This window comes from Brienomyrus brachyistius, chromosome 21 (genome assembly GCF_023856365.1).
Source record: "Brienomyrus brachyistius isolate T26 chromosome 21, BBRACH_0.4, whole genome shotgun sequence".
Taxonomy (NCBI): Eukaryota; Metazoa; Chordata; class Actinopteri; order Osteoglossiformes; family Mormyridae; genus Brienomyrus; species Brienomyrus brachyistius.
This window is the reverse complement of record NC_064553.1, coordinates 11,497,860-11,509,567: the sequence shown is the minus strand read 5'-3', so window position 1 is coordinate 11,509,567 and position 11,708 is coordinate 11,497,860. Positions and strand designations below refer to the sequence as shown.

The following is an 11,708-nucleotide window of genomic DNA, read 5'->3' as shown; positions in this document are numbered from 1 at the left end:
TATGTTAACCAGAGGTTGTGCAATTCGACTGTAGTCCCATTACAAACTATATGGTTAGATGCATCACTCTGTAGCAATGAACTGCAAAAATGACAGCAATGCCATATTTCTCACTCAAGGAAATTTCTGCATGGACACATGGCTCAAAAACCAAAGGGGGAAAAGAGTAGATCTATGGTTAATTGTGGTTATAAAATGCCTGAGAAGAATAGATCATGAAAAATGGCCAAAATGTAATTTATAAAAATAAAGGAACAATGTTTATATGGTTTCTTCAATCCAATTCACCATCTGTGTTAGGAAAGATTTAAGTGATTTACTGAAGAATTTAATTCAGAGCTTCATATAATCCTACACTTGATGACTGATAGCAGAAATAAGCTAAACCCTCATGAGAAGTCATGTCCCCGTGATGCTTATTGGAACAGAAACTTCCTGTAACGGACAAAGTGGAGTATAATATACTTTTTATTCTATAATGAGCATGAAGATGATTCAGTTGTCTGGCGAAAAAGTTGAAATTATTTAATATTTGAAGAGCATACAATGTTCTGAATTCAAAGCTTTAAAATAATTAAATAAGAAATATTTGCGTTTGCAGCTGGACCAGGACAGCGTTTGATTTGCGTAGGGTCTTGCTTAAAAAGTTCTCCTTGGAATGTCCAATTTAAATGCCGCAGCAAATACCAGTATTCAAGGTTCAGATCTGATCGCCATGCAGTTTGAAGTAACACTGTGTCTATTACACCTGACTGTCTCACATATCTGAGGTAAACTTCAATCATAAGGCATCTGGACCAAGGGGCTGTGGCGGGAGGTGTGGTAAAAGCCGGATATGGTGCCTATCCACTCTCCTAAATCCCTCCCCCTTTTTGTAACCACATAGGTGTGTGACTGTTGGACACTGAGCTCATCTACAGTAGGTGCAGCTCAGGTCAGGTGCTTAAGCTCCTCTTGTGGATCTGCACCATAAACAATAAATACGCCTAATATTGCACATGATCATAAGTTATATTTCTAAGTTAAGGTATCTATTCCTCTTTGGGTAACAATTCACTTGAGGGAGGCACAAATATTAGTACACTACAGTTTAATACACTTAATGTATTAAATAATCATAAACTGCAGTAAGTGTTAGTTTCATATTGATCCCATGTTCGTTCATCGTTATTCAATCATAATTTCATGTATTTCATGCAGTTAATATTTTGGTTAATGATTTGTATTCAAATAGTAACTGAGTTACTAAACCACTCACGCACCTTCAAGTAAAACATTACCTGTATTTGTAAATATTTAATTTGCAGCCGTTTAGATGCTGACTACATTTCATTGGCTCTGTAACTGTATTCAGCACGAAGGCAAAAATGTTGAATGTAATTTTATCTAATCTAATCTAATCTAATCTAACATATCTAAGGAAACAAATTTAAATACTCACACTTAACCATTACCTAAGTCACACCATGAAACCCTGGTATCACCTTTATGAGTACTGAATACAGGCAGTCCCCAGGTTACAAACCAGATCCGCTTTGTAGCCCTCAAATTTGTAGGGAAGTTGGAAAAATAATAATGCAGAACATAATAATAATTATTATTTTAAAGTAATAATAAGAGTAACTACGCATGGTACTGTACTGTACCTGGAGCCCACGAACCGCTGAAGTCGTGCAATCTTTTCATGAACGTCACAAAGTAGTGAGTGCATTTGTGATCATGAACCATTGTATGCAACCCGGATGTTTTATGTAACAGGTTTTATGATCTGGGGACTGAATGTACTGGCACAAGTGTCTCAAAACAGCCTCTGGATGCTTATGAAATATCGTATATGAGAGAGAGAGAGAGAGAGAGAGAGAGAGAGAGACAGAGAGACAGAGAGAGAAGGAGAGAGAGAGAGAGAGAGAGAGAGAGAGTGTCAGTCAGTTGGGAAGGCTGCTGAAGAGCAGTTGCTAGAGATATGGGTTGGTGGAGAAGCTAAAAGCATGTGGCCACAGTGTGACGTCATGTCCTCTCTCCTGATCAGATCAGCAAGGCCACAGTACGGCAAAGCCAATGATAAAGACACGCGTCTCATTAATGGTTCAAGGCCACAATACATGCTTTTGCCCGTACGTGTCATGTGACTACATCAGGACGATTATTGCAATTTAACTAAAAAAAAAACAAACATTCCCTGTTCAAATGTTAATATCCTAATGAACGAAGTATGGAAAAACGCGAAAGGACAAAGATCAAAGTACATAGACATAGCAGCATTAAAATGTAGCCATAGTACTGTTCACTTCTTGGAGAACGAATGCAATGGCAACTTTAAAAGCTTAAAAACGATGCTGAATTGCATCAGAAGAGCCTGGTGAGGCTGGATCCCTCTTGGCTTGACTCATTATTTCCCTTCTTGGGTATTTTCATCTCCTTTTGCAGGCTCCTACTCAAATTTAAACTTCAAAGGACTTGCTTCCAAAACAGATCATCTGAAACATCTACATTCAACTGCAGTTCAAAAAGACTGAAGATTCCAGCAAACAACATAAAACTGCAAAATGCACACCAGGTGTAAAAAGCGAAATATAAAATTTGTTTTACAACAGTGTGAAGGCTGGATATGGATTGAGTCACATTGCACAGGCGTTTCACATGGGAGCACACACAAAAGCTTTCTTAGATCATTAATTTGAGAGCAAATGGACTTTCCTGAATCTCAGCTGCTCAGTCATTCGTACATCTCCTTCACTCAGATCCCTGAGGAAGTCACATCTACTTCTAACAACGTTATCCATAGATACACTCTCTACTGATGCAATCATGAGCATTTTTCTATGTACTGTGTTACTATGTGTTCTATTGTGTGTTTTTGTTTGTATTTGAGCTACTGGGTGCCTAAATTTCCTTTGGGATCTTTCTCTCCTTCCTTCTCTCTCTCTCTTTCTCCCTCCCCCCCCTCTCTCTCTTTCTCTCCCTCCTTCTCTCTCTCTCTCTCCCTCTCTCTCTCCTTCTCTCTCTCTCTCTCCCCCTCCCCCTCTCTCCCCCCTCTCTCTCTCCCTCCCCCCTCTCTCTTTCTCCCCCTCCCTCTCTCTCTCCCTCCCTCTCTCTCTCTCCCTCCCTCTCTCTCTCCCTCCCTCCTCTCTCTCCCCCTCCCTCTCTCTCTCTCTCTCTCCCTCCTCCCTCTCTCCCTCCCCCCCCCCTCTCTCTCTCTCTCTCTCCCCTCTCTCTCTATCTATCTTGGGTAATATGCATCTATATTCTTCATCTTTTCAAACTACCAGTTGAGCAACTAATAGTAGTTTTGTGATTCACCACAGCTTATTTGTCTCCAACAGTAAAGGACAATCTTATTTTTCTGTTTGCATGACATTGCCATTTAAACCAGCTCCTTCTTTATTTAAACTTTGTGCTCAATGAAGCACGCTAGGTCAAATATCCTGACAAAGCAAATCAAAACAGGGCTCTGGCTGACAAATTATACTCAGATTACAGTGTCTTTAACCATCAGATCATATTTCTTTATTTATTTTTTTGTTTATTTACTTGCCAAGTGAGGCGTATAATAGAAGACAAACATTCGGCGGTCTTGGAGGCGGCTTTTGGGATGAGTGTCGCTAAGAAAAGCTCCCAATGACTGATCGGTAACAAGTACAAGACAGTTGAGAAACCAAGAGCTATACAAACATCATTTGGAACTCGGCATCTGAAAAGCTATACAAATAAAATCAGCGGTAGGATTAGATTAGTCGAGATTTTCCTCGAAGACATGGACCTTAAGGTCATGTTCTGTCTTGCTGATGATAGCTAATGGCAGAAGCTTATAGCTACAGGCAGTCTGCAGGTTACGGACGAGTCGAATTTGCAGATAAATGGAAGTATAATGAGAATACAGTACATAATAATAACAATAATTATACAATAATAATAAAAGTAGCCACATACAGTACTGTACGTACTGAGCATTTGTGTGAGTGTTGAACTGTTGAATTTAACCTTTAATATAAAAGGATTTATGGTAGTCCAATCGTAAGCATGGGCTGTCCGTGAGTTGGATCTTCGTAACTCAGGGACTGCCTGTATAGCTTTTCGGATAGTTGTATAGACCCCAGAGCATTGTACAACACCCAGGACCTTTTTTTGGTTGGTAGCAAGACACTCTGCTCATACTAATGTGAACTTCACAGCCTATGTTCTTTCTAAGCATTTCTGCCTTGTGTAAAAAAAAAAAGCATTGCAATGTTTTCATGTTTGCTTTTCCTCCCCTGCAGAATTCTGTTCTAACCTCGACGACGGACCTTCCGTTCCACCTCACGAAGTGAAGAAGCGCCGGCGAATCTCAGTGGTGGATCACTCCCTGTCTCTGCCCACTTAACATGCGCAGAGATTCAAGCGAGTTCTTTGCACCCCCCCCCCCCCCCCCTTTCAAAGCCATTGTTCTGGGTCGTGATCCTGGACTTGTGGAAGAGGAAGCTTATCTGCATGCATAGTGAGAGAAGAGCTTTAAAGGAATTAGCATATTTCCCACGCTGCTCATTAGCGCGTGCCAGCCGCATGCGTCGCACACCTGTTTTCCCCTCAACCTCCACCTATGCAAGTCAACGGCACAAAAGAAAACCATGGGGACCCTTTTCTGATTGTCCTCTTTGTGTTCATTGCTGCCAGACACCCCCAGACAGAGCGACGCTCTTTAACGCCACCACGCTAAAAATGCAAGCCACTCATAAATATTCGAGGCTAAAGCGATGCAGCATGCCAGGTACCCCCAGGGAGGCTGCGAAAGTCACACGCATGCTAATGCTAACTGTTGCCATGGCACAGCAACAGATTAACCCGAGGGACTGCCTATGTATCTATGCAGAATGGACTTGAAAGACCTTGATGAGGCGCTCCGCGGTTTGGAAGGAGCGCGTGCATGGAGGAACCTGTAACTGCCCGTGGAGATTTTTCAGACATTCAGAGCCCATGTTGCGCTCAGACTCCATTAGAATAAGGGGCGTGTTTGTGTAGTTGCCATTCAGGGGGCTTCAAAGAGCTGCGGCAAGATTCACATCAATAAAACTGCAGGGACATGAATTACTTCAGTCCAGCATCTTGAGGAAGTAATTTTAAACTATTTCAGAAAAGGTAAATACGGAATGCATTTTTGCACAATTCTATGAATTCAGAATTGTGCTCTGTATAAATATAATACTAGAATCAAGAATTAATAACTCCTGTGTTTAGTGTATTTATTTAAATCTCAAAGGATTATATGCCTCAGAATCCTACAGAAGAGCTGTCTGCGGCCAGGGAGAGTGAGAGGTGTGGTCTTACCTGCTAGTTGTGGTCTAACCTGCTAGTTGTGGTCTTACCTGCTATTTGTGCTGCTATCGTGAAAGGCAAAGCACTTCGTAGCTGCCTGACTGAATAGATGAATATCAACTATATTCATTAAGAGCAGCCTTCCTCAAACTGAACGGATGGCTAGTAGGCTTCAGAGAAAAAGGACAAATGAATCAAAAGAATGGAAGTATAAAAGCAGAAATGTTCCATCGGTGAGATATTCCCATGATAAGTTTAAACAAAAGCAGAACAGCATGAATGCTTGTGGCATATGATTATACTATCTGGCATATCGACTGAACACATCCACAGTAGCTTCAATAGATCATATCTTAGCAAGAATGTCATTGGAAAGTGTTAGACTAAATCTCAATAGATGGACTGACAGCTGTGGTTACTTCATAGCAAAAATAAATTCTGCAAACATTTTCTCTAGTTTAATGCGACCCTGAAAATGTGAAAAAGGTGAGATTTTGGTATTTGGAACATTGTGTACTATGGAATGCTTGTATACATGTAAATAATTTGTTCAACTCATCCACCTACCTTTACAAACTTATTACCTCAAACAGTTGTGTTAAGCTTGGGGTTTGTTTCAAAAAGTACATTCCACACATACAGCCAAGGGTGAGAAGTGATTCCACGTTCCTCAAGGTGATATCTGCTGTTTATTACCATTTAATTACAATCATCACACCCTATCACAGTAATCTGCGTTACAATTCAGCTAATTTCCCAGCACCTGGCTTCATGACATTTCTTGGTAAGATTCAGGTTTTATATTTAATATTGTTCCTTATTGATAATTGCTTCCTGGAGAGAACTTTAGTAGGGCTGTTTACTTGTCTCACAGTGTACATACAGTACTAGTAACTTGATAAGCTGTTGCGCAATAAACGTGTCCTCTCCTTTGTTGATTTCCTTAGTGGAAAATCCAGTTGAATCCACATGACCTTGTCACTGGATCACAAACTGGTATGAACAAATCTGCACTGCTTGAACAAATTTGTCACTTGTTTTCAGCTGCTGGCAGTGGAGGACAGTGGAGGCTAAACCAAATCAGCAAATATGACCATCTGTCATTTATCTATAAGCAAATATTCAATATGTGGCCATGAAGAGGCTGGATGCAAGGATGCATGGGACACCAGGTAGGGGACATCTTATACCAGATGTCCGTCCATCATAGGACACCATTAGACAACTTTTGAAGTTGTAATGAGTTTCTAATGCGACATTTAAAAACATTTCTCTGAGACATTCTCCTAATTGTTTTGCTGACACCCAATCATGTCCTTCAATACAATAACAGTACATATGACTTTTAACCCAAGACCCCAGTGCTTTTGCATTGAATCAGGAAACATCTTAAATGCCATTCAGTCCCTTATGGAATGCTGCAGGACAATGTGGTATTACTGAGTTATGTGTAAATGTCTGGTAAACAACACATTGTGTTGTTTTAAAATACATTTTTTTGAGTCAAGAAGGTCAGAGAGATTGTGTCAGACTGTCCCTGAGGGTGTTGGTTGGGCATTTGAAAAGTATCATTCTGATTTCAAAGCATTCATTTACTCAGTATTGTGATTCATACTACTGGGAATAACTAACGCTACTTTTGTCTTCATATTCCAAACGACACTCTAGAAAGCTGGCAATTTTGTTTGTTCGCTGTTGCAATACAGAAATAGGCCACATAGTTTGATCTGCTGGGAAATAATAGCTGCCATTCACTGAGCATAACATAACGTTTTTTTTTTTTTGTCTTGACAATTTTGTTTCTCATTGAAGTATCAAAGTTTGCTTTTTATGTATTTGAAGGTATATTCTCTTGTGACACAGAGGGTGTTCGGGAAATAAACACAGCTCCACAATGATGAGAAGCCTGGGATCCCAACAACAGCTAAACAACAACATGTTTACTTGTATATATATGCAGGTGCTACATGGAATGTACATACAGTCAAAGATATTTTGAACCTGCAGAGGGTAGAACAACTGCGAGGGGGGCGGGGTTACATCAATGAGTCGTGCCCCCATGGTGACTGATCAGCACCCTTCTGCCGACAAGCGTGGCAGGTAATGAAACCTGGCTGACATTGATTAAGCTGCCAGTCATATTAGGAGTTTTGTGAATATAAGGCGCCTGTTGTGTTAGGTGTAACGAGGTCGGCTTGCTTTTTCTTGGAGTGATTTCTGTTCTTTTTTTCACAACTGCTGTACGATTAAACCTGCAATGATCAGCAATCTTGTATCTGCTTAGGTTAAGACAGTGTTTCTCAGCCTGGTCCTCGGGTCCCCCAGACAGTCTGTGTTTTAGTTCCCTCCCAGCTCCCTGCCTGGCAATCCACATTTTTGCTCCCTGCCAGCTCTTGGTAGCAAAAATGTGGATTATCTAGGGGTCCCTCTACTGGGTTTTAAATACTGTATGTTTGTTCCACCCTGGGATAGGCTGTTGCTACACAGTCTGCTTATAGTTATCATTATAAACATGAATCCCAACTCGTTGCACCAGTGTTACTCCCGAAGGAGAAAAGATTCCAGTCCAGAGACTGACCAATTATAGATTTGCTTCAATATTTATATGCAGGTGCATTAATACAGTTCTGCTTTTTGAGTGATGCCTATAAAAAAAATTCTATATTTGCATTTAACATCTAATCACCTATCAATCAGTGAAGCAGGACTGCACAGCAGCAGAGAATATGTAGAGGTATTACCCTGCCTACTAACAGTGGAATTAGAAACTGCCATAGCAGTTTGATAATAAAATGTTTGAAGTCATCCTTTATCTATATGAGAACACACACAAAGGCTATTGAATTTTTACAGCGCAGTTGACTCTGAATGCTGTAAACTCCACCTTACACGGAAAAAAGAGATAAAGATTTCGCAGAAGCAATTTTCACACAACTCTCTCCAACCCAGGAGCAGGACAGCCTTGAATGTCACTGGAGTTAAACTCTACCAGTATCCAAATTTGCATATTTTACTTGAATTCACAGACACACACACACACATGCACACACACATCTCTTTGTGTATCGCAGGTCAAACACATCAGTGCTATTAATCACCAGATTAGGTATGTGTGTGTGCGTGTGTGTGTGTGCCTGTATGCGTATGGATTACGTTTATATTACATTGTAGGGACCAAATATCCTCCACAATGTAACAAAAATCTGTTATTTTGATGTAGTGGGGACCATTTTTCATGTCCCCACAAAGATCTGTGAATTCGATCTAAAAATTAAAAATGCTAAAAGTCTTTGGTTACAGTTAAGGCTGGGTAGGGGTTAAGGCTACCATGTTGGGATTAGAGTATTCCCCATAGAAATGGATGGAGAGTCCCCAGATAGAATGTATGTCTGTATTTAATTTTGGAAAATTTCAAGGTGCTGAAGTTAAGGAACCTTTCAGGAGGAACCGGCAAGGCCTGGGTACTCTGACATAAAGGCGAGGCAGTGTTCTGGGGCGATCAGGTTTTTAGAGTGACAGCGTGCTCCAGAGAAAGAAGGCATCCCACCGTGGGTGCAAGAAGACCTTTACACCATCATATGTCCTCACCAATACAGTATGTGATTCATGCCCGAGAGGTAGGGTGACCTACAAGCCCAGTCAATATCTGCTCCAGCTTCAACACAAAGTTCATTCTATGATCTGATGGGGGGAGGGAGGGGCTATGGTTTCACAGTGGTAAGGAAGAACCGGAAAAAAAACTTCAAAAAACACAAAACAAAAGCCAATCAGAGCAGACTATGCATGTGGATACAGGTGGATTTGGAAATGCGGCCAAAAAAGTTGCAGTAATACTTGAGTGGTTTTGGAGGTCTCGATCATGGCACTGGCCAACGAGGATTAACCAAAACCAAAGACCAAAGGCCTTGCTAAATTTAAGTATTTCAACACAAAATGCAATCAAGACCCCTGTAGAATCGAAGATTACACAACTGCCAGCCATGGAGCCTTCTTCATAATTCATTTTGGCCTATTTTGTGATATTGCAAGCTGTACACTTGAAATCACTTTACTCAACACTGTGTGATAAAATGAAATGTGCCACAATAAACCAAGGTTATCGCTTGTGTGCTTCGTGTGTGGAATATAATAGACAACAAAGTTAATATCTCTTCTTAAACCAAACTTTTAACTCCAGGAATATCTGACAATCTTCCTTAAGTGAGGATTAGCTAGCTGGAAAGATTGTCAGACTTCATATTTCCATACTGCGATGTGATGTCACAAGATATAATGTATTATAATGGTTGGTATAAGCATTAAGGATGGTTTGTGCTGCATTATAAAGGTATCTTTAGTGCATTATAGATGAGAGTTTCATAACCGAGTCATAATGCATAATAAACATGGCTATAATGTGTTATGTCTTTTTATAAATATTTATAGCTATGTTTATAATGCATTATGAATATGTTTTAAGGCATTATAAATGTGTTTGAAATTACTAAAAACATGGCCTTAATTAAAATGTTGCCGATATTTCTTTGTGTGATTACACTACCATTATAAGGAGTAATGCAAGTTACATATTCATTAGTGCAGAAGTATAGAGATCAAAGAATAATGTCTGCATTGTGCTATATTGAGAAATGTATCTATGACAACCCTCAGGTAAAGTGTGTCATTGATGTAACCATCCACGCTAAGCTATTGTCAGGTTGGCTGCAGATCTTGCCTTAGGAAGAAACTCAAGAAGAAAACACATTTTAGCATCCTCTTTGCCAAAACCAAACCCCTAGTCAGCCAATTAGCATAGCCTGTTGCTGCTAATAACCAACACAAAAAAAACAGAGAATGGATGCTTCCATATGCAATAATGCAGTGTTGCAATGGCCTGTCTGGTTTGCATATTACCCACCATAAGCTTTTTCACAATGACATTTCAGAGGGCTGCTGTAGCACGCTAATGAAATGCTTTGATGGACTTGTCCTGTGACAGTAATACACAGCTTTCATTGATTTTCAACAGAGCCAAGCTTCAGCACAAACACCCTTGGCCAGCCCGTCTTTTTTGGGGGTTGGTGGAGAAAAATATAAATAGGTGGGACTTCTAGTCTTGAAAAAGTAACATGACCGTCAGTGAGGAAATGTCATGCATAATCTCTGGCAAAGTCTCTTATAGCCTTGGAAATCCCCCCAGAGATAAAGAAACTCTCTGAGCTTAATGTGCAGCTGTTCAGCTCTACAAAACACAGACTAACCCCCGCCCCCCCCCAAGCCACCCAAGGTACATAAAACAAAATAAAGCTTCTTAGCAGTCTATTCAGATCTACTGGAAATGTCCATTGGAGCATTGGATCTCTAAGCATCAACGGAGAAGTAACCAAATATGTGGAACCTCCAGTTTCTTTCCCTGAAAGGCATCTATTCAGTAAGCAGAGTTTAAATGAGGATACAGTTAAAATAAATAGACTGCAGTCTGTTCTGTAATATCTGCAGGCATGTATTCATGCCACTGGGCTGCTTTCGATGTTCAGATTAAGTTTGTTCAGAAGATTCTATTAAGTGTTTTCCGTATTTAATTTTTAGTTAAGGTGCGTGCGGCACAGGCACGTCAAAATGCGGAAAATGTCTTAAAATTATAATAACAGCCTTATACTCGAAAAGAACGACCCTATTAGACTCCCACGTTGTTTGCAACAACAAATATGATTATCCTTTTTCATATAGGTGGCCTCCACAAAATGAGGTATGTTATTATTGCAATCGGCTGTCACAGGTGGGCTTGCATTAGTAAAAGGATTGTCAAGATGGATCCGCGGTTGGCATTGCAACTTCACCCCTTCAGGGTTGAGAGTCTGATTCCGGCCTTTGCTGTATGACTTTGCATGGCCTAAACGTATTCCAGTTTCCTCATGCCAATTCAGAAATACTAAGTCAGTTTACTTCCCTGCGTTTGCGTGGTGCACGCAATTATTTTGCAGGAAGTTAGCTACAAAAACTGCCCGATATATTTAGCTGAGGACACAGCGAAGTGGTCAAAGCAGAGCCCTGACCGCAGCCGCACAAAATAAATAAATAAATCAAATAATTGTTGCCATGAATTGGAACAAAGAATTAGGCCACGGTCAGCGCACTCCTGTGCTGTCCTGTATAGGGCTATTAAGCGGTGGAACACAATACCGGCGGCCTTAATGCAAAATTAGTCGAGAGTTTTCCGTGACGCATTGACACAGTCATTAAGGTCATAGATAGCACAGCGTTTTTATTCATAGCTACATTTTTTTGACGCTATCAGATACTCAAAGGATGGGGTGTACTATGTTACTACTATTTGGATGTGAGAAAGGAAAACAGCGAGAATGGGTTTAATCTGATACAGACAAGTGCTTGCATGTAATGGTAAAACATCATCTGGCTCAAAATCCAGCTTGGTAGAA

At 40.4% G+C, this 11,708-nt stretch overlaps 1 long non-coding RNA gene across 1 annotated transcript in view; it reads left to right on the top strand.

Annotated features, from left to right (window-relative positions):
* Positions 1-6,331: 6,331 nt before the first annotated feature.
* The window catches only part of LOC125716231 (uncharacterized), a 33,788-nt gene continuing 28,411 nt past the window's right edge, over positions 6,332-11,708 (top strand). The window contains exon 1 of the long non-coding RNA XR_007384282.1: positions 6,332-6,461. This is a non-coding gene — a long non-coding RNA (uncharacterized LOC125716231). The remainder of the gene's footprint in view (positions 6,462-11,708) is intronic.